Source organism: Pan paniscus, chromosome 5, assembly GCF_029289425.2.
Source record: "Pan paniscus chromosome 5, NHGRI_mPanPan1-v2.0_pri, whole genome shotgun sequence".
NCBI lineage: Eukaryota > Metazoa > Chordata > Mammalia > Primates > Hominidae > Pan > Pan paniscus.
The window spans coordinates 21,324,140-21,347,552 of record NC_073254.2 but is presented as its reverse complement, the minus strand read 5'-3'; the positions used below and the strand labels follow the sequence as shown (position 1 = coordinate 21,347,552).

Below are 23,413 nucleotides of genomic sequence, written 5' to 3'. Positions count from 1 at the left end.
ACCTGGGATTAGGTGTTTCCTGCCCGATGCCCTTTCCCCACTTCCCACACCTATTGTTCATACTAATTTATTGCAGGTCTTATTTCTACAGCCTCCTTTAATTGCTTTATGTTCACGGGACACTGTCTCCAGGATAAGATTGCAAGTATTTTTTTATATTACTTCCCCTTGTCCCTGGTGCTGTAGGGTTTCAAGCTGAAACCAGTAAAAAAAGGACTTCCTGCTGAGTAACTTTTGCCCAGGCAGCAGGGCTGAGGAGCTGGGGAGGAAGGAGAGACCCTGGCTGTATTCTTTCTGATAGGTGTTACACATCAGGCTTGAGTAATTTGGTCAGGTTCAATAATGTGCTGCAGTTACTCTGTAAACACTTAGAATCGTGGAGTGTCAGGTCTGGAAGGAGATTTAAAGACAACCTGGTCTTATGGTTCTCTAACTGTGCTCCAAGGAATCCTAGGGGCTCCTGTGTGGGGGTCGGGGTGTGCCTTCTTTTCAGTCTCTAAGAGCAGGTGGGCTGGAGAGCTGAGCTGACTTAGGCCTAAGCACTGGCCCCTTTTCTTGAAATATTTAATGGGGCTGTATCAGATTTCTTATAAACAAAGGGCTTGGATGATAGACCATGGTTGACAGCTATGAATCTAGTCCAGCTCTTTCATTTTCACTGTGAGAAAATGAGGCTTGGAATGAGGGAAGAGGGACTAGATCACTGCGTGCAGAGCTGCACACATAGCTAGTGACAGGAGCCAGGATGGAAACTCTTTGCAGATGCCTCCTCAATACCTTTCAGAGATGGCCTGGTCCCTCTAAGAAGCTATGTCTTTGGCTTGATGGAGAGATTGAACTACAGAAACCAACTCTCTATGGTGGCTGCTCATCTGGGAAAAGAAAGGGACAAAATCTACACTTACCGAGTGACTACTGTGTCACAGGCATGGAACATACATTCACTCATTCAGAGCAGGTGTGTGGAGCGCCTCCTGCATAGCAGATGCTGCCCTGCCTGTCATGGGTACTCTTTAAGCCTCACAAGCCTGCAGGGGAAGCTATCACGTGCTCCAGAGCTGAAGGCTCTCAGGGTTATGCAGCTGGCTCTTCAGTGGCAGACCCACATCTGAACTGACACCCTTTGAACTCCAAATCTGCTGTGCCACATCTCATCCTAATATGCTTTTAATTTTTTTTTAAATGTCTCCAGAAGTCAGCGGGTGTCAACTGCCTACGAGCTTCCCAAAGACTCGAAACTCAGTTTAAAAAAAAATGTGAGTTTCCCTTTATCTGTTTGGAAAAGAACGTGGTGGGGGTGGGCGGCCCTCAGTGCCTGTTCTCCTGGGGAGATGGTCTTCGGTAAGTGGAGCTCCCTTAGAGTCCTAATCTGTCTCCTGATTTGGGCTTTCACGATTGACACGCATGCAGCTTTAGCCTTGTCTCCTGCTCACAGGGAAAATTCTGCTCGTCTTGACGCTCAGCTGCAGGGTGGTTCTGGGAGCAGCTGTCCCTCGGGGAGATGGGTGAGGCCGTATGAATGCCAGCGATGGAGAGATAGCAAACTGTGTGGTGGAGGGAGAAACTGTTAACGTGCAGGAGGGCGCCAGCCTTCCGTGGTGCAAGAAGTTTTCAACTGTCCTTGTCTTTCAAAAGACACTGTCTCAACAGAGTGTCAGCAACTTCTGAAGCCATTTCAGGCTGTATTTGTTAATGACATTTTAGAATTCTTCCTTGGTGGGCTCTGCCCAGCTTCTGGTGGTTTAAATATTAGAAATCAGACTGATGTTGGTGCTGGGAGGAGAAGGAATTATGGAAAGACAACATGAAGGGAAGTTCAGGATTTGTGGCAAGTCTTGCCCAGGGATTTGAGGCAAGCTGTGTAGGATCTGGTTCAATCGTTCTGTCTCATACGGGGGATATGATGGCTACCATTCCTTGGAATATATGCATTTTCAGCATTAGTACCCAGGATTTTTTTTTCCCTTGCTCTTAGAGTGTGTTGTTAAAAGTTAGTCGTAGTGATGGTTTTATTTTAAAAATTCAAGGTTTTTTTTGTAGAGATGAGGTCTCCTTATGATGCCTAGGCTGGTCTTGTCCTGGGCTCAAGCAGTCTTCCCACCTCAGCCTCCCAAAGTGCTGGAACTACAGGTGTGAGCCACTGCACCCAGCTTCAGTTTTATGTTATTAATTGAAGAGTATATTTTCCCCCACTAAAGTGGTAATTTTCCAGACTACCTTTAAAGAAGAATAAAACACCTTCCTCTTCCAGGCAGCTAAATCTAAATCTTACATTGTCTTTTAAAGCAACTCCTTAGCCAAAGACGTGGCAACTGCGGGCGAAGTATCTCTGGGCAGGAGATCAATGCAAAAATGCAACTGGGGAGAGGGGGCTTGGGGGCCAGTTCCGGGGAGATTGGAACTGCTGTGTTCTCATCAGAAGTGGCCCCTGCCCACCCCCATCCCAATCCCTTCTCATGTGGGAGAAGGTCTGTGAGCCCTCTCCCTACCAGGGAGGTTCTGTGGCAATGTGGGCACATACCCTGGGGCAGGGGCCGAGGGACTTACTCACTTCATGAGCGCCAATGGAGGAGCGAAGGGAATGCCTGATGAAAACAACATTCTACCAGTATGCACTGTTTTCTAACCTACAGAGTGCTTCTGTGTTCACTGCCCCATTTGAGAATTCTAAGTAGAATTCTGAACAGGCTGGAGCAGATTGCCCACCCCAAGGGACAGATGTTGGCTGGTACTGTTGGTGTTCATGGAAGATTCCTTCTGACACTCCCTCCTTCTTTGTAATTGCCCTGAACTGGAGCACTGGGCCAATATAAATCATCCAAGGATGAACACGCTGCACACGGACGGCTCCTCTTTGTTTTTGAAGGGATTCCATCTCTATTCTCTTGCCATGTGCTCCTTCACCCCACTCCCCACCCCCGTCTTTCATTTCTTTCTCTGGAAAAGATACTTCAACTCACAGGACTGGGATGTTGAAACGGACACCCAAGAGCATCACAGATGGGCCAGGCCTGGACCTCTCGGGACAACATTCCTCACGACTTTTAGAAGAGATTAGAGATTTGGGACTGGTGGCAACTGGTAACGTTTTCAGTGTTTGGTAAACAGCCAGGGTCCGGAGCTCTGGGAACAGCCTGATTTAGCTCTTTGTTTAAGTTTTGTGTTAGAGGCTCCCAAGAAGCTGATGCAGGGGAAAGAAATTAACAACCATGGCTCATTCACAGCCAGGCAGCCAAATGGACAGCTCTATAAGACTCAAGCCGACAGCGGAGAGAGTGCAACCAAACAGCCTTGGCCCAGCTTTCAGAGGAGAACGTTATTCACCCCAACTGCTCTGCATCTGCCTGGATGTCTGCCAAGATCTGTGAGCACTACAGCGTTGGTATGCTTTGGGTGAGGCCTGTGGCTATGGCAACGAGTTGGGAGCAACCCGGTCCCTGGGAATAAGAACAGTGTCTAAAATCAGGCAGGCGAGGGGTTAGGGAGGAGAGGTAAAGGTTGGACTTGCCTGAAGATGGAGCCGTTTTATTGTTGTGGGTAAAGCTGCTACCATTAGGGGCTGTTTACAGAGTGGGTGCAGCTCAAGCTGGGAGCATGTTAGACTCAACTACGATCAACCTATTGACTTGTTCCCATGAGACACAGAGTAAATTAACTGTTGCAGTACTGGTCATGTACCACCAACCTCCTGTGAACCAGCCCTCAGTGAAACATTTATGTGAAAGGCCATGGTGTTCCCATAAGACGGTGCATATTCTCTCCCTTGACTAACTCTTCAGTATGCCTCATTCTCACGCACTGCTGTGCAGGAAAGAGTCCAACATGCCCTATTTGACAGTCATGCTCTGTATGTGGAAAAGTCTTCAGGTAGAGCACTGGGCTCAGGTTTGAAGATGTGAGTTCTAATCCTAGCAAGGCCATTACCTCCCAGTGACCTCATGTCTCGATTTCCTCAACCACAAAACAAAGGCATTGATGAGCTGACCTCCAAGGCCTCTCCAGTTCTCACCTTCTGTGTGTCTACAGACTGGAGAGCAGAAGATTATGGGCACTTTTATTGAGTCTTCATTTTGTTTCCATTTCTTTGAAGTTATCAGCTGGAGTTGAGGACAAGTTTTAACAATAGAGATAGGTTTCTTTTTGTCTCTTTTTAAAAAATTTTATTTAAAATACCAAGTGTAGTGGCTCATACCTGTAATCCCAGCACTTTGGGGAGGCCAAGGTGGGAGGATTGCTTTTGAGTTTGAGACCAGCCTGGGCAATGTGGCGAGACCCTGTCTGTACAAAAAATTTTAAATTAGCCAGGCATGGTGGCGTGTGCCTATAGTCCTAGCTACTCCGGAGGTAGAGGCAGGAGGATCCCTTGAACCTGGGAGGTTGAGGCCACAGTGAGCTATGATTGTGCTATTGAACTCTAGCCTGGGCAACAGAGCAAGACCCTGTCTCTTAAAAAAGACTATTTTTTAAGAACACTTTTAGGTTCACAGCGAAATTTGGAGGAAACTTGGCATATGTCATATGCCCCCTGCTCCCACGCATGCACAGCCTCTCCCATTAGCAATGTCCCCACTCAAATGGTACCTTTGTTGTAATCAACCCTGTACTGACACATCATCATCACCCAAAGTCCTTAGTTCACATTAGGTTTCACTCTTGGTGTGGTGTACATTCCATGGGCTTGAACAACTGTATAATGACATTATCCACCACTGCAGGATCATACAGAGTAGTCTCACTGCCCTAAAACTACTCTGTGCTCCACCTGTTTGTCCCTTCCTTCAGTCTAAACTCCTGGCAACAACTGACCTTTTCACTGCCTCGATAGCTTTGACTTCTTCGGAATGTCGTGTAGTTGAAATCATACATCATGAAGCCTTTTCAGATTGGCTTCATATAGGTTTCCTTCCTTCCTCCCACCACCTTTCCTTCTTTCCTTTCTGTATTCCTAACTCTTGGATGTATTTTCCCCAGCATCATGACTTGATGGGACTTTTGCTAAGATAGGCAATCATAAAAAGTCATAAATCTCTCGTCAGCCTTATTGGCTCACCTCCGAGATGGTTCCAACATTCTTTAAGGCCCACTTTTCCAATCCACAGATTCCCCAGCAGAAGTCCAAGCTGCTGAGCCTCACATCATCTTTTGCACTAGTAATCTTTACCACTACTTCACTGTAGCATTTGAAAATTTTCATATGAAGCCATAGTTCTGTGTCTTTTTTTTTTTTTTTTTGGAGATGGAGGCTTAACCTGTTGCCCAGGCTGGAGTGCAGTGGCACAGTCTTAGCTCACTGCAAGCTCCGCCTCACGGGTTCAAGTGATTCTTGCCTCAGCCTCCCAAGTAGCTGGGATTACAGGCGTGCCACCATGCCCAGCTAAATTTGTTGGCATTTTTAGTAGAGATGGGGTTTCACCATGTTGGCCAGGCTGGTCTCAAACTCCTTACCTCAGGTGATCTGCCTGCCTCAGCCTCCCAAAGTGCTGGGATTAAAGGTGTGAGCCACCGCACCTGGCCTGAAGCCATAGTTCTTAACCTCAGTTGTGCAATAGAATTATCTGGGGAATTTAAAAATTAGAAAAAACCCATGCCTGAAGATTGTGATCTAATTGGTCTTGCGTAGCGCCTGGGCATTGGTATTTTTTAAATGTTTCCCAACTGATACTAATGTGGCCATTCTGCAAGCCACAGTTGAAAGGCTTATTCAAGCATCCTGTTGCTGAATGCATGTCGTCCTTACCACATGACTCTGGAGGTTTTCTTGTATTCTGATGTGGCTGCCCTGTTGAGGCCTGCCCCTTAGAGTGGAGATTATCCCCTGCAGTAGGCTGCCTGGAATATGATCCCCAGTGATCCCTGCTTCCTGGTATTCAGGCCCTGGTGTGATCCCTTTCCCTTGAAGCCTGGGCTGGATTAGTGACTTGCTTCTAACCAACAGCATATGGCAAAAACAAATGTTTATTGTTTTAAACCTCTGTTTTAGGGTCATTTATTACACAGCAAAGATAACGAATATACTTTCTGAAAGAAGGGGAGGCTCTTTAGACAGGAACATGTTCCAGTGGGAGCCACACCTTAGGTTGATTTTGAAGAATGGAGGGTCTAGTAATGTGTCCCCAGGGGAAGTGATAGGGCCCAGATTGCTGGGGCTGGAAAGGCAGGTGACAAATAAGCAGACTCTTGGCTGGCTAGGCTGGTGCTTCTGCTATGCGCACATACATAGGAGAGCCTGGGCAGTCCTGCTAAACTGTGGATTCTGGTTCAGCAGATCTGGGTTAGTGTCCAGGAATTCTACAAACTCCCAGGGGGTGCTGATGCTGCTGGTCTGGGGACCATATTTTAGGGGACAAGGAACTGTTCTAATTGAACTCATGTTCCTCCCTCTGCTTGCTTCCTTTTTAAATACAGCAGCCTTCATTCCACCAATGACCCCTCACGCTGCTTCCAGAAGCCAAGAAAGTGGGCTTTGTCCTTGGGGATTTAGGAGGCGGAGCGGCGCCCCCTTGAGGCCACATGGTGGAGGCAGCGATGAGACCTGGAGTCTAAAATTTAGACTGAATCACAGGAAGAAGCTATTTACACAAGTCAAGCATGGTCCAATCTTGGCAATTTCATAAGATTCCAATCCTTAAGGGATCAAAGCCTGGCCAACTGCTTCCACCGAGAGGTGTGCCTTTCAATGCCAGGCTTGGAGTGTCCCTCTTTATTTAAAAAGGAGAGGATTCCACAGCAGAGCTTCTCAAACTCTTCCACCCAAATCCCCTCACCACAGAGGGACAGGAGTCCTGGGCATGTAGCCTAAAGCAGCCAGGAGAAAAAAACCTTGACCTTAATTTAATGATTTCACATGAATCAGTGGAATGTGTTTATGATAAAATCATCTCCTCCTGAAATATATGTGTAAAACTGCTGCCCCAGTTAAACGCACTTAGTCTAACCAAGCCCTAGGATTGGCCTCTCCAGCATGAGAAGCATTTCCAGCACTCCAGCTCCCACTCTGGGATCCCACCTCAGACCCTGCCACTTCCTTGCACTCTGGCCTCTCGCTCTTGACCCTGCTCCCGTCACACTCTTTCCTCAGAGTCCATCAGTCCTGTCTTGTCTTCACCTTGGTCTCTGCCAAGTGTGGGTCCAAGTCATATATTTGGGCTGTGATCACAGGAACCCCAAGCCCCAGACCTCCCAAAGCACCCTATGGAGAGACCTTACCCTCCTGGACAGGCCTCCCCCCCCCCAGCTAGACCTCACCCTCTTGGGTAGATGCATCTCCCCAACCAGAACTCTCCTGGGTAGACCCCTTCTACCGAGCTAGACCTGATCCTCTGGACAAACCCCATCATCCCAGCTAGACTTCTCCCTCCTTGACTGACCCCATCCCCCCTCCAGCCAGACCTCACCCCTCTGGGTAGACCCCATCCCCCTCAATTAGACCTCACCCTCCTGGATGGACTCTACCCTCCTGGAGATACCTTCCCGTCCTGGGTACATCCCATGTGGCTACACACTCCATCCCCTGTCAGCTTTCTCCCCCAGGGTTCTGGGCAGCAGAGTCTCTGTGATAAAGGATACTAAGTGATTCCCCAATACTTCCCGTTTCCAGCCTCCAGTGGGCTCTCCCTGGGGCTATTTCTCCAGGCTTCGCCTGATGACAAGTATATTCTGAGAGAGTCCTAATGATACAGATTTTGGACCCCATCCCAGTTCTACTGAATCCAAGTCTCTGGGGGAGGAGTTGGGGCTCTGCATCTGGACACTTCCTGCAGGGTCCCTCCTGGGAGGCGAGCCCGGGGAGCACCGCTGAGGCTCGCCTCAGTTTCCATCCTAGACCTTCAGCAGCTAGCAGAGGATGTCCCCACCATCCCTCAGCCCAGACTCCCACTGTCGCCCCAGCCAGGCTTGGCACTGCCTCCTTTCTCAGAAGATTAAGACCATCTGCTCTGTGTTTCCCAAGTTTCCCACCCTCCACCCTAAAAATTTCTCCCTGTTTCCCAGTCTTTCCTCGTCTCTTAGAAAATAAACATCTTCCCAGGCTGCCTCCCCAGTGGGTCTGGACTCCTTGCTGTCTTCCCAGCACCTGCCCTTCCAGCCCGCCCTCTGTGTGTCCAGTGTTTCCCTCACCAAAGGACTTGCTTTGTTTTTCAAATTGGAGGTTTTGTCTTCTCCCTAAAAACCAAAACATCTCCCTGAGAAGTAACTCCCTCAAGCTACTGATATGGAAGTGGGGTGGGGAAGTGCTGGGAAGGGAAGGGTGTGGTCCCTGGCTAGGGCTCCACCCCCAGGCCCATGCCCACAGACCTAGGTGAGGACAGGCATTTCTGTTTTCGTGCTTAAATGTTGGATTTCCCAAGACTACCCTGGCCTACCACACCTTCATTCTGTGCCTGTAAAAAACCTGAGAGCTTAGCAGGCACGCACACAAGCCTCTGGACGTCAAGAGGAACACACCGGTGTAAGAGCAGACTGATAGTGGCCCACGGCAGGCTGGCAGGCCATCGACAGGCAGAACCACTCAGTGTAGCTGGAGGACAGCCTGGCCACGGAGCGGTCCGACTTCAGAGGGGAAAACCACCTCCCCACTCCGTCTCCCTTCTGGCTCCCCCATCTGAGAGCTACTTCCTCTCAATAAAACCTTGCACTCATTCTCCAAGCCCATGTGTGATCTGATTCTTTTGGTGCACGGAGGCAAGAAACCTCAGGATACAGAAAGCCTCTGTCCTTGGAATAAGGCAGGAGGTCTAACAGCTGACTAGGGATGGCTCAACTGAAACAGCACCCTGTAACACAGGCCCATTGGGACCTCAGGAGCTGTAAACATTCACCCTTAGACGTTGCTGTGGGGTTGGAGCCCCACCACCTGCCCATCTGCATGCTCCCCCTACAGGTTTGAACAGCAGGGCACAGAAGAAGCCAGCCACACCTCCATCGCAAGCCCTGCCATGGGGATAAGGGAACTTTTCCCGTTTTGCCACCAGCTCAAGCCCCGCCTTCCTGTCACTCCACACTCTTCATCTCTGTGTATGGGTCTGGTCTTCCTCAGTTCCTTCTCTGGCCTCACACAGTGCCCTGAATAATGCTTTGCAAGGCCTTTGCCAGGAGCCTAGGTGAAAGGCAGAAGAGGTGCCCCTGCAGCATCGCAAGGTAGAGATCGTGGTTACAAGATGGGGACTAGACTCCCAGTTTGCCCTTGGACTGGGCAGCCCCTTGGATTTTGTTTTCCCTGACGTTGCTGTTCTGATCCAAGGCCTTGTGGCCTCGCTACAGACACCCAAGGCCAGGCCTATCTTTGCATGAATAACTAAAGAAAGCCTAGAGGATGAGTAAAATGACCACACTATATGGCTTTGGAGGACTGGAAGTTACTGAGGACTATGAGTGGGTTTTTTGCATAGACTGCAGTAAAGGTCCTCAGAAAAGACCCTCAAGAGCTATGGGGGGGTCTGGTCAAATGCCACTTCTAGACTGGACCCCAAAACTGGTGCTGATTATTTTTACTCCTACCCCACCCACCAGCCTGATAGGCGATTCCTGAAGTAGCAGTGGGGCGCTCAGTGGTGCTCACCAGGCCCAGAGCTCAGTCCTTCCCCCATTCTGCCTGATGGGGCTTGTGTAACCAAGGATGACAGATGGGACAATCCCTGTTGGTAAAGACTGAGTGGATTCTGACCAGGACCAGAGATAAAACCCAGCACCTTTATCTTTCCCCTTTGTACCTTCTTCAGAAAGACCTTCTTCTGCAGCAGTTCTGGAACTGTGATCTGTGAGGTGTGGTTGCAAGAATTCTTTATTTTTTTATTTTTATTTTTTCAGACAAAGTCTCACTCTGTCGCCCAGGCTGGAGTGCAATGGTGCGATCTCGGCCCACTGCAACCTCCGCCTCCCGGGTTCAAGTGATTCTCCTGCCTCAGCCTCCTGAGTAGCTGGGATTACAAGCACGTGCCTCCACGTCCAGCTAATTTTTGTATTTTTAGCAGAGACGGGGTTTCATCATGTTGATCAGGCTAGTCTCAAACTCTTGACCTCATGATACACCTGCCTTGGCCTCCTGAAGTGCTGGGATTACAGGCGTAAGCCACCACGCCTGGCCTGGCAAGAATTCTTTTATAAAGAATTCTAGGTTTATTAAACCCAGATTCTTCAACTAGAACAGGCACACAGGAAAAAGGTTCACTAAAAACCCTGTTCTCTTGCCTCATTTTGGTGATTTCCAGCTAGGCTGTTGGGATAGGCAGACGTAAGTGTCACTTCCATCTTTTCATAGGTATCTCACAGAATCTCTGACCAATGGAGAGCTAATCAAAGACAAGTTTAATAGGAGAAGAAAATACTTGGATTGGGAGGATGGCTGAAAAGTCCCATTGAACAAGGCCCTCAAATGGAGTTCCTGTGGAGTGGTCACCTTTTTGATGACTTCAACTGGGAACATCAGTACGGAACCATCGCTGGGTGTTCATTCCATCACCCCTTCTATGTCCCTGCTCAGGACACCCTGCGTCTGTCTATATGCATTGCTACCAGTTTAGACAGTGAGTTACATTTAGTGCATTTGTGCATTGTTCTTTATTGTAACCATGGTATCTAGCACAATTCTTGTTCTTATTAGAGCTTCGTAAATGTCATTGATTAATCCAGGGCAGATTATCTCTCTCTATTTTCGTGAATCCTCTGCATAAACAATTTGATTAAAAATTTATGACAAAATTCATGAGGCATGGTGATGTATACACTGATCAATTGATTTAGAGTGATAGGCAGACAAGATGCATTTACATATTTATCTATTGTCCTTTCAGTGTGAAGTTTCTTCTTAGTGGCAAAAGTTCTGGCTACTTGTATATCTCTCATGGAACGTCATTATTACTGGCAGTGCCGTGGCTCTTCTTCACTTTTTTGTATTGAAGCAACATAGATCATACCTCTGTAGTTCCCTGATACCATGTGTTTAATGGTAGTTACATCATCACTCAAGAGGCTGCCTTGTCCAGCGTATATCTTGCATACTGGCTTCCACTGACCCTCTGAAAGCTGTTACTGTGCTTCCATTGGCAATGATCACAATTGCAAATCTTATCCAGAGCATGCAGAAAAATGTGAACAGTAATTCATCTTCTGGTCATGAAATGCACTGTTCTGAAATTTATGATGTAAAGGTAGAAGAACACATCTTCCAACCACATTTTCTCTTCACTCTTTAGACTGGCATCCTGTGTTTTCAGAGGGTTAACTCCATGCCTGCCTAACACAGAAAGTTAAATCTTTCTGTGTTAACTCCACGCCTGCCTTCTACACTCCATCACCAATGGAAAGGACAGGCCAGAGGCCCTGGGTGGAACAGCTAGAGGGATCTCATTCAGCAAGGAATGTTCATCCCTCCTCTGGCATAGCCTAAGCCCTGAGAGAGCACAACGTCATCACATCCACTGGAATCAAGAGCATACCTGGTTGGAAACTTGGAGTGATGTCTCACAAGCCCTGGGTACTACCTGACACATGGCACAGAGCCTACAGAGGGGGTGACAGTGCCATTGATGGGGCACAGGGTAATGGATGCTTGCCATTCCCTCTACCTCACTGTTTCTGGGTGCTGCAGGCCACAGCTGCCACTAAGTAGGAATACAGAGGAGGGAGAGCTGCTGTGAGGGCCACTGATGCTGCTGAAGGTGAGGGTCTGGGATAGATCATCTTTAACCCAGGACACTGTACTCATCCAGTGCCTGATGTGAGTGAGTCACCCCAGATCAGTGTGTCAGCACTCCAATATGGCCATAAATATGAGCTGAGGCAGGAGCGCTGGTATAGCCACGGTGGGTGACATGGGGGTCTGGGCTACCAGCTTATGTGGATTACTCATGCGTATCCTCCAGTCCTGCCTAGGTTTGATCTTAGATATACAATTTCCACCCTATGATGCATCTTGTCCCACTGCTGACACCTACAACCTCATGAGGTCCGTGAAATAACACTGATCCAGTGGCAGGTGTGCTTGCACTCCAGTTCGGACCTGTTGCAGAGCTCTTTCCTAGTTTAGGCTCCACTCAAAGTTAGCACCCTTTTGTGTCATCCAGTATAGGGGCTGAAGCAGCATTCCTAGGTATGAAATGTGTTGCCATCAGAAGCAAATGAGGCACACCATGCACTGTGCTTCCTTCTTTGTGGTAGGGAATGCAAGATGCAGTGGTTTTATTTGAATTTAGAGGAGATATTCAGGAATGACCCTGAGCATTGGATCCGTAAGGACTTTATTGACATGTATATCTCTCAATCTTTATAGGGTTTATTTCCCATCCTCTCTAGTGCATGTATCTTACCAAGACCTCTAGTGAGATAGCCATCTATTGTTGGTTCTGCCCCATCACCAAGGTGTCATGATGTTCTGTGGGACATTCAGGTGGTCCACATATCCTCAAGCTATTTTAGGACAGAAGGCAGTAGAGTTCATTTAGCCCTGAGGCAAAACTACAGTTTAATATTGTTTTCTATCCTACCTAAATACAAACCATTTCTGATCCTCTTTCTTAATTGGAATGGAAAAGAATGCATCTCCCATGTCAATGGTTGTACCAAAGGCCTCACTAATTGGTTCTACCAAAGATACTATGTCTAGTACAGCACCTGCAATCAGGGTTACTATTTGTTTAATCCTGGTGTAGACTACAGTCATTCTCCAGGGTTTATCCAGTTTCTGCAGGGGCTAAGCTGGTGAATTAAACAGAGATATGGTTAATAGCACTGCCTTGTACCCTTGAGGTTTTTAATGGTGATACAAATTTCTGCCATCCACTTCAGAATGCAATATTATTTTTGATTGACAACCTCAGCTGACAGTGGTATTTTCAGAGTTTCCATTTGGTGCCCTCCACTATGACAGGTCTTAGCCCATGGGCCAGAGACCCAATGTTAAGGCTAATCCAACTATCAAGTAGATCAGTTCCATTTGTGCACTCAGGAAACAGGGCAATGCCCACAGCATGTTAGTGGACTCAGCAGGACCATTAGGAGCTGGACATTAGCTAGGATTCCACTTAGTCTCTGTCCCTGGGGGGCCCCACTCTAACGGGACTGTGATGACACTGTGGGTACCCAAGTGTCCATGTAAACTCAGACCTGTGTCCAGTAGTCCTTGGACTGTCTGAGACTTCCCCTTTCCTCAGTGATTAGCCATCTGAGTAAACATCCATAGGTCCCTTTGGGTAAGGACTACTTTTGTGGGTTGAATTGTGCCCCCTCCAAAAAGATCTGCAAAAGATCTGTTGAAGTCCTAACCCCCAAACCTCAGAATGTGGCCTTATTTGGAAAAAGAGTTTTAACCACATGGAGATGAGGTCATTAGGGTGGATCCCACTCCAGTATGACTGGAGTCCTTATGAAAGGGTGAAATGTGGATTGATTCTTGCTGTACGGAAGCCATGAGGATTCCTGAGACAATGCATGAGTACACTCTACATTGAAGATGTCCAATCTGAGCCACTCCCCTTTCCACACCCAGGACACACATTCAGAGAGCATTTTTCCCCCAGAGGGACTGATTCAGCCCCTGAAACATTCTCAATACAGTGTAGCAAGTGGTCTCTGAAATGAAATCTTATTCTCAAGCAGGACCTAGATACTGGCCTAGCCCTCTTTCTCCAGAAACTCTTTGATGGGAGCCCTGAGGCATTTCAAGGGCTTATTAACCGGCAGCTAGGTTTAATGAGTATATTCTGTAACTTCCAGGTATTCTGTTAGGACACTGTTATCCAAACAGTGCATAACAAAACTTTGGTTCACTGGAAAGACATTCATTTCCTTGGGTTCTTTGCCAATTTTTGCTTTAGGGAAGTAGAGGGTGGAGGCTCTGGTCACCATGGTGAAGACAGACAGGAGGACAGTTGGATGTGCCTGTGTAGAATGGAGTGGGTGTGGTTGTGGGAGTGGGTTCTGAAGGGTGTGTTGTTCCGTGGGGTGAGAGTGAAGGCATGTGCTTCTCCAAGAGTCTGAAAGATAAAGAGAAAAGGGGGATAGATTTCTGTCTGCTCCTTTCTCTTTTACTATCCCAGCTAATCAGACTTGTGAGCAACTCTGGATGGAATGAAAATGAATTCTCCTCAAAGCAGTCTGTGTTGGGATCTACTGAGACATGCTCACAAACACATGCAACACATACATCCTCATGCATGCACACACATGTATGCACAAGCACACACATGCACACACAAGCACACATATATATCCCACCAATATTTTTAGCAGTGTTCATACAAGCAGTGTTGCAAAAAGGCTGGAAGCATTTCCATGTTCAGCAAAGCTCCAGACTGTGCTGTGTATTAATAGCCTACTGGCCAACACATGCACAGTGTTTCATGATGACAGCATCTTATTGTTTTATTTAAGTTGTTTGTTTTCTTTTTGGCCAAGGGAGGAAATGGGCCACCTTCTCTTCCATTTCTCCTAGTAACTGTCCACATGCACATTTCTATATTTAACTCTTTGGTGTCAAGGAGAGAGAAATCTTGTAATTTTCTGGCATACTGTGTATGTCTTCTGTTTCTAATGCCTGTTGACCTTGAAAAAGAATCCTACTTGCCTTTGGCAGCCTCAGGAAAATTTCTTTTCCTAGCCCTTTTATTCAGAAGCCTTGATCCTTCCTTCTGAGGAAGAATTTGTGTCATGGAGATTATAGTTATTCTCCAGGATTTATCCAGTTTCTGCAGGGGCAGAGGCTTGTGGTAGTCTGTCTTGTGTAGACTTTAAAGCCCATGCTGGTTACATGGTGAAAAATTAGGATTTGTACATTTTCCTTATGTTTACTTTCCCCCTTTGCTCCTTGTATGACATCTTCACGTCCTTGATATTTATTGATTATTTCCGATAAGAGCCCTTCTGTACATGTTGTGTGTGTGTCTGTGTGTGTGTGTGTGTTGAGAAAGGGAAAGGAAGGAAAAAGGGAGAGGAAGGCAAATACAGGGGAACAAAGACAGAGTTTGCACAACCCCTGCTGGGCCAGCAACCTCTGCCAGTGAATGAAAAAAAAACCTGAAAAGGACTTTCACTTTCTAAAGCAGTGGTTTCAATAAAGTACTATTTCACACCAGTCAGAATGGCTATTATGAAAAAGTCAAAAAATAACAGATGCTGGAGAGGTTGAGGAGAAAGGGAATACTTACAAACTTTGGTGAGAATGCAAATTAATTCAGCCCCTGTGGAAAGCAGTTTGCAGATTTCTTAAAGATCTAAAATAGAATGAATATTAGACCAAGCAATCCCATTACTAGGTGTATACCCAAAGGAATATAAATAGTTCTACCAAAAAGACACCTGCACAAGTATGTTCATCGCAGCACTATTCACAATAGTAAAGACATGTGATCAACCCAGGTGCCCATCGACTGTGGATTGGATTTAAAAAATGTGGTACATATTTTTATACCACATTTTTTTGGCCATGGAATACTATGCAGTCATAAAAAATAAGGAAATCATGTCCTTTGCAGCAACATGGATGCAGCTGGCAGTCGTTATTCTAAGCAAACTAATGCAGAAACGGAAAACCAAATGCCACATGCTCTCACTTGTAAGTGGGATCTAAACACTGGGTACATAAGGACATAAACATGGGAACAACAGACACCAGGGACTCCAAAAGGAAGGAGGGAGAGGGGGGGCAATGGAAGAAAACCTAACTATCCGGTACTATGTTGGGCGACTGGATCATCATCAGAAGCACAAACCTTATCATAACGCAATATACTTATGTAACAAACCTGCATACAAATACCCCTGAATCTAAAATAAATAAAACAATGGTTCGGTGGAATAGGCTGGTGAGGCTCTTGGCCAGATTGTAGTGCTCTGGGGAGGGTAGAGCTGTCAGGATAAGAGGACCAAATACAGAGAACTTGGAACCACACGATGAGAAATTTGCATTTAATTGGCAGTGAAGAGCAATGGAAAGTATGTGTGCCAGGGAGCGCCAGGTGCAGGCTCACTAGCGTGGAGGGAGCCTGGGGCTGGGGAGGCGCACTGGGCTGCTGTTGGAACTCTCCGGAGGGCGGAACTGCGGCGGGAGCTGTAGGAATGCTGTGGAGCTAACAGTCAGGAAGGACATTTCAGAGGTCTGTGACTGGCCACTGACCTGATCAGGAGTGCAGGAAGCGGGAGGAGGCAGAGATGGCTCCCAGCCAGGATCCGGAGGTCCGGGAGGGGCGGGTCTTCCAGCCTGGAGGGTGAGGCCTGGAGTGGGTGGGGCTCCCAGCCAGGAGGGTGAGGCCTGGAGTGGGCGGGGCTCCCAGCCAGGAGGGTGAGGACTGGAGTGGGCGGGGCTCTCAGCCTGGAAAGGCGGACTGGAGTGGGCGGGGCTTGCAGCCAGGAGATGAGGCCTGGAATGGGCGGGGCTCTCAGCCTGAAAAGGCGGACTGGAGGGGGCGGGGCTCCCAGCCAGGAGCTGAAAGCCCCGGAGGAGGAGGCCCAGAAAGGGGCGGGACTCCCAGCCAGTAATGGGAGGCCTGGAGGGGGATGGAGTTTAAAAAGGAAGCAGAAAGGCCAGGAGGACGAGCTTCACTGGAGGTGGGTAAGTTTTGTTTCAGACCTGTAGGGCTGAAAGTGTTGAAGAACACCTGGGAGAAAATGTCCAGTCACCGTCACTGCAAATGCGGGTCCAACCTTCAGGAGAGGGATTTGGACTGAAGATGTGGGTAGGAGCACCCTCTCTTAGACAAGAAAAATTGAGACTAAGAGGAGATGAGATCGCTGGGGGATCATAATTAAGTAAAAAATTCTATCTCTAAAATTCGTCCTGACATTTTCATTTATAGGATATACATATGTATCTGTTATAATCTGAAATGTGTTCCTCAAAATTCATATGTTGAAGCCCTAACCTCCTCATACCTCAGACTATGACTGTATTTGGAGATGGGGCCTTTAAAAAGATAATTAAGGTAAAACGAAGGCATTAGAATGGGCTCTAATCCAATATGTCAGGAGTCCTTATAGGAAGAGGAGATGAGGACACAGACACCCACAGAGGGAAGACGGCGTGAGGACACAGGGAGAGGACACCATCTGCAAGCCCAGGAGGGAGGCCTCAGGAGAAACCAATCCCGCCCACACCTGGATGTGGGGCTTCCAGCCCCCCGCACTGCGAGGGAATAAAGCTCCGTTGTGTAAGCTGCCACATCTGTGGTATTTTATTATGGCAGCCCCAGCAACTAATACAGTATCCCTACCGATACATACATATTTACTCACATGTAGCCACACACATGTGCACATATGTAATCTTTTTGCCTATAAAAAAGTAAGCAATGCCTAAAAGTACAGGTGGAGAGAAGGCTAAAAAGCACAGGCTCGAAGAGACTGCCAAGGTACAACGATCCAACAAAGACACATCGTATCAACAGTAATGATTTCCTAAATGTGAAGGTAATTTGGATGGCTGGTTTATAGTTTTTATGCCCAGGGAGTTTTCCAAGGCACAATGTATACCCTTTGCAGCAGCTCACTCTCCTGAAATGTGCCTTCATGAAATTAGATAAACAGGGAGAAGATATGAAGTACATCTGCCTAACACCACGTTAGAAGAATCCCCGGGCATTTGCATCTTATGCGATGATATGCTGGCAAACCTTGGCCAACTTCCAGTCTTGTCCTTATGACAGGGGACTGCTGTGTTGAGTTCCCGTCTCAGGCCTCACATCCACCTTGGCCCTGCCTTGGGAGCCTGTAGGTGTGGGCAGAAAAGAGGGACGCTGCCTTCCTGGCTGGGCCTTTCTTCACACACAGGCACGAGGACCCAAGCTCTAAAGGATGAAGTCCCCATGGTCTCCGAAGTTTTCATTATCATCCCCCTCCTAAAGCTCCACCTTGCAGACAATGCATTGTAACAAAAGGACCAGCACAGTGCCCAGCACACAGAAAGCTATCAATCAATGTCAGCCTTAACCATTATGTTGGTTGACTTGCCATCCCTCTTCCTCAACTGCAAACTATGTGAGAGAAAGATTCATGTAACCTTGGTATTACACAACTCCATCGTGGTGGGTTCAGTTGCATTTGTCAAATGATTCAGAGTAGGACAATGGGAATTTTCTTTACAACATCACAGCATTGTAAAGTCTTTGCTTTGCACGGAAGTGTGGGACTGTAGAAATGATTGTGCAAGTTGAAACTGTGTGAAGCAATTTTAGGAAGCAACAAGGAAAATTATGATTGTTTCATAATCTTCAAAAAATTTTTAAAGTGTTAAGAACTGTTTTACTACTGGTCGTAAATGTATAAGAACATTTAAAGATAGCAAATTGAATACTTATTTAGCCTGTAATAATCTAAAAAATGAGAAACATTGAGAAATAGTGTTTTATTTATTTGTAAAAGACTTATGGAGAGTAAATTGAACAGGGCTTTGCCACCTTCTCATTGTGAAACTTACAGTATGGACCAGGCATCTTTTCTATGCCTTGGCAAATTGTCACATTCCTTTCTATATTTGGATAGGCTTCCTGCATTTTGTCCTGCACACTTTCAGTGCTGTGAAATATCTCCAAGAGTTTCTTTAATATGAAGTTTTTGCCAGCATCTTCATCCTGAGTCCCTCAAAAGACACATCCAGAATCTCTCAAAAGACAACAGCATCAACTTTCCCACCATCAGCTCTTTCTTCTCTAAACTCCTTTACGTCTGAGTCAACTTTCACCTCCTGCATTCTCACTTTTTGTTTCTTTGCTATACTTTCATCTTCGTTGGCTACCTACCTCTCTTGAGTATTCATTTCTGTGAAATGTCACGTGGGTTTGTCACTGGGAGCCAAGGAAGCAGCACGACCACACGCTTTGCTGTCTGTGTGGGAACTGATAACACGGAAGGACTGAAGGACATGATGAGGTTAATCACTGATCAGGAGGCACATCTGTTATTACGTGGTGGTCTGTGGACTGCAGAGCAAGCAGCAGAGGTTGTCCCCCATGCAATCACTCACAGTTAATGGTGACTGAAATTGGAACCATGTTGTTAGGGGGCTGGTGTTATTTAACCTCAGTTGCCACAGGGCAATGAAAATTCGTGCGTTTGGGAACTATGCAAGGTGAGGACTGCCTGAATGTTCCATAATGTGATGAGTGCCTCACAAACAGGGCATATATTATCACTGAGTTTTTTCATTATTCTTGACCTTCAATATATAGACATTCTTGTTGATGGTATCAGGTTGTTTCTGCGTGAATGAGCTTTACTCCTCTGAGAAACGGCATTCCCGACCCTCCTCTTTGAATCAATTGCACAAAAGCATCTGAAGGAAATTTGCTTACCTGCTGCTTTCTATGGAAGCTTTCCTGCAGCATTACCCAGTGTCTGTTTCTGGTTGATGATTAACCATGGGGAACAAGCGTTTGAGATAAAGAAGTTGCAGAACTTTTAAGAGAATGTAATATGTTAATGTGCACTGGGACTCTCCCTGAGCTATATGAAGTTTCCTGGATTCTGAAATGCTATAATTTTAAAAGTGTCATAAGGTTAAAACAGCTTTCTAAGAAGTGCCTTTGTTGGAAGAATACCCAGGAATGGTGCACTGGACAGCTTTTGTACATGTCTTGCATTTTCTCAGAACTATCTCTCATCTTGGCCATGGCATCAGTCACATCCTGAGTGGCTCACCTTGACTTGGGCTGCCTCCTAGTGCAGTTCTCCTAAACTCTGGTGGGGGACACGGGCACAACCCACCCAATACTCATATGTGCTTTACCTGGAAGTAAGGAGCAGAGGAGCTAGGGGAAGGAGCCGATGGCTAAATGTTCCTGCCTTTTTTCCCTCAGGCAGATAGTTAGTTCTAAGGTGCACGCTGTAGGTTGCTTGGACAACCCTGGCAAGATCTTCCCCCAGACATCCACCTTGGCGGCCGACTTATTAACTCATTGGTCTATTGACTTTTGCTCCTTGCCTCGCCCCTGATCCCTGTGCCCTCTTTCTAATAAGCTACCTGCTGGTGAGGCTCTGCCTTGGGGGAAACCCAGGCTGAGGCAGGTGGGATGTTATAACCAGGGAGGCCTGAGTCCTGGGTCTTTGCCTGGGGTCCCCAAATAGGAGAGGGATTGGAGGAGGTATTGTAGGGGAGAGTGTTGCAAAAGCCCAGAGGAAAGGAGTGCTGTTACCACAACAGAGGAGACATGAACCTGCACAGACCAAAAACACGAGAGAGAGAGGGAAAGAGAAAGAGAAGGGGGAGAAAGAAAGGGAGAGACAGAAAGAGGAAGGGAGAGATGGGGAAAGAGGAGAGGAGAAAGGGAGGGAGAGAAAGAAAGGAGATGGAGAGAGAAAAGGGTGGGGAGAGAGATAAAGAGAGAGGTAAAGAGAGAGAGAATCATCTACTACATGATTTCTTTTTTTTTTTTTCTGAGATGGAGTTTCGCTCTTGTTGCCCAGGCTGGAGTGCAGTGGTGTGATCTCGGCTCACTGCAACCTCCACCTCCCAGGTTCAAGCGATTCTCCTACCTCAGCTTCCTGAGTAGCTGGGATTACAGGTGCCTGCCACCATGCCCAGCTAATTTTTGTATTTTTGGTAGAGACGGGGTTTCACCGTGTTGACCAGGCTGGTCTCGAACTCCTGACCTCAGGTGATCCGCCCGCCTTGGCCTCCCAAAGTGCTGGGATTACAGGTGTGAGCCACCGCGCCTGGCCATGATTTTTTTTTTAACCTATAAAAGCCTTGAGTAGTGATGGAAGCGATTCCTAGTAATGTCGTTTACTAAAGGGTCAGGCTGTCAGTTCACCACAAATACGCCACAGTAGTGTTTGGTATTCTCTCAATGTTCCACCCACCAGAGCATACAAAACAGCCACATTCCCCAAACAGTTAATTCTCAAAACATACTTGTAGAGGAGGGAAGCCTATTACTCCCATTAGAAAGATGGAAAACCAAGGTGAAATGATTAACTGAGCTACCAGGGCCTCAGAAGAAAGTCGCTGCTGAGTTTGGGATTGTGTTTTCAGCTTCCTGCCCACGTGGGTGAGCTCCACCTTTTACTGGAACCAACTCCAAGGAGGAAGGTTTGCTGGGTTTCCTGGAAGGCAAAGGTTTGCATCTGCATGCCCTGCGTGGAGGCATTGTATTTGGGGGCAGGCAGGAGAATACTGTAGCTGGTGTGCCCACAGAAAGGGAGGGAGAGAAGCCACTGGGAGTGAGCTGGGCTTGGGATCGGGCTGTGTCCTCACCAACTGTCTGCCCAGGCATGAACTTGCCACTGCTGTGGAAGAGTCTGACTGCACCCAAGAATGCCAAAGGTTGTGGCTGAACTCACTTCTCAACAGACTTGGATCATGTTCATATACTATTCTTTAAAAGATCACCATTTGTAGTAGAATGTCAAAAACCCAAAGATGTTGCTCCCGATGTTGAGCTGTAACTATTTTCTGTGTTGGTGGAAAAATATGACAGAATTAGTTGCCATTCATGAATCTCAGTGATACACAGACAAAAGCATGCTTCAATTTTGTTTCTTTGTTTTTGAGTGGTTCTGATTTATTTTCAGCTTTTGGGTGATGTCTGGGGCTGTTTATTGAGGACGGGATAAATGGGGGGGGGACCAAAATATATTTGGCATTTATTGGTGGTGTTTTATATTTGTGACTTGATTTACTTCTTATCACAACCCAGTGAGACACGTATTATTATCATCCTTTTAATAGATGAGCAGCCTGGAGCTTAGAGAGGTTAGGTAGCATGGACATCATCAGGCAAGTTAAATGAGAAAGCTGCCACCCATTCCCAGCTGGGGCTGACCCCAGCGCCTGTGTTATTTCTGTTGCCCTGAGCCTCCCCAGACTTCTTAACCCACGTGTACTCCTAGCTTCCAGCAGTGCTAATTTACACCGTGTACCAGCTGGAGACATTCTGGAGTGTAGACTGACGCAATAATCCTCAATCATAGGTTTGCCATTTTTTTTTAAATGTGTTTTTTCCTACTGTTTATTATAGATGTCAGAATTTTCTCCTTCCCTGAGTTATCTTTGGACTTAGATGTATATAAATGTATCTGGTTGGAGGTGGGGGGAAAAGTGGAAGTGGAAGACCACAAAAGTAAAAATGAAATTTGAGTGTATTTCACCGATTCTAAGAGGAATGCTTTCTCATGCTCCAACCACTCTGAAATCTCCGGGTCCCATACTCCCATCGCAGCTGTGTGACATGGTTGCCGTGGCCTTTGTGTGAACATCAAAGCTCAGAGGACGGGTGTCAGAGGCTTAGATGAAAATCCTGAAGACAATTGTCTGGCACTTTTCAAAGCAATACGGCCACACCAAAACCCTCCTGGAAGCTCTTGATGGCTCAAGGTTCAACAGTGTCTGGGAAGACACGGATATAAAAGATCCAGAATCAAAGAGTGATTCCAAAGAGTTAGAGGCTGACTGTGAAGTCTTAGGCATACTGTAACCCAGTGATTTACCTATCTTTGCTTTTCTGCACATGCAGAAGAGTGATATATGATGAATAAATTCTAAGTTCAATTAGGCCTAAAGGAGCTCTTGTAATATGCTTTAAAAAGTCTAAGTGATAAAACATTGTGACAGATAGAGTTCTGTCAGTGTTTATATTTTCTTAGTCCTTCATTAAATAACAGTGTCTCTTACACCAAGGCAGTTTTGGATTCCATAAAATATGGTAGTAGTTATGTTTTATGTTTCAATAGTCATCAATCTGTTTTTAATGTATTCATGGAAAAATATGTGGGCCATCTTGCTATTTAACTATTTTTGAAATCTCATGGAAGCCTGCCAATGTTTTTGCAATTTAGCTGCTGTCTTGCTTTTTGAGAGGGGAAGTTCCAATATTGTAAGTCTAGGTTTCTGAATATATTTTTGTTTTTTAATAAATGTAGAAAGAATGTTTTTTGTTAATCCTGGCATTTGTCTAGAGCAAAAGCAAAATAAATGAAAAGTGAGGAAAATTAAAAGGCTTGCGTTATAACATGTGCTATCTAGAGAGTAAAAACTCATTTGTGCAAAGTTGGTATGGCTTTTATGAAAATATTTCAGTCCGAGCACCTTGCCTGTTTGCTGCAGTGCTGACTGACTCATGATTAGGGATCTGTGTTGCCTTTATTGCTCTCGGTTTGCCCTATGGCTTGATTTATTAATATATTTAAATATACAATTTTAACCTTATCATTGGTGTGCAGATGTATTTATTTATACTATCTTTGCTTTTAGAAAAACACTATTATATCATAAAAATATTTTAACCTTAAATTACTTCCCACAGGCTTCAAGTTTTATGCAGTTCATATCTGGGCATAAAGAGAAATCAATATACTGTGGCCTGAAGGGCACCAGCCTTTGGTGTTTGTCAAACGTTTACAGATAACTAATGTCCCACATAAAATAGATCCATTCTTTCCATCTTGCACATCTTGCACCTTTCTTTCTTTCTTTTTTTTTTTTTTTTTGTATGAC

General features: G+C 46.3%; 1 long non-coding RNA gene across 1 annotated transcript; it reads left to right on the top strand.

Moving 5' to 3' along the window:
* Positions 1–1,002: 1,002 nt before the first annotated feature.
* Positions 1,003–8,644, top strand: LOC129397913 (uncharacterized). The gene is made up of 2 exons (XR_008625560.2): positions 1,003–1,256; positions 2,634–8,644. It is a non-coding gene; the product is annotated as an uncharacterized LOC129397913 (long non-coding RNA).
* Positions 8,645–23,413: the final 14,769 nt, after the last annotated feature.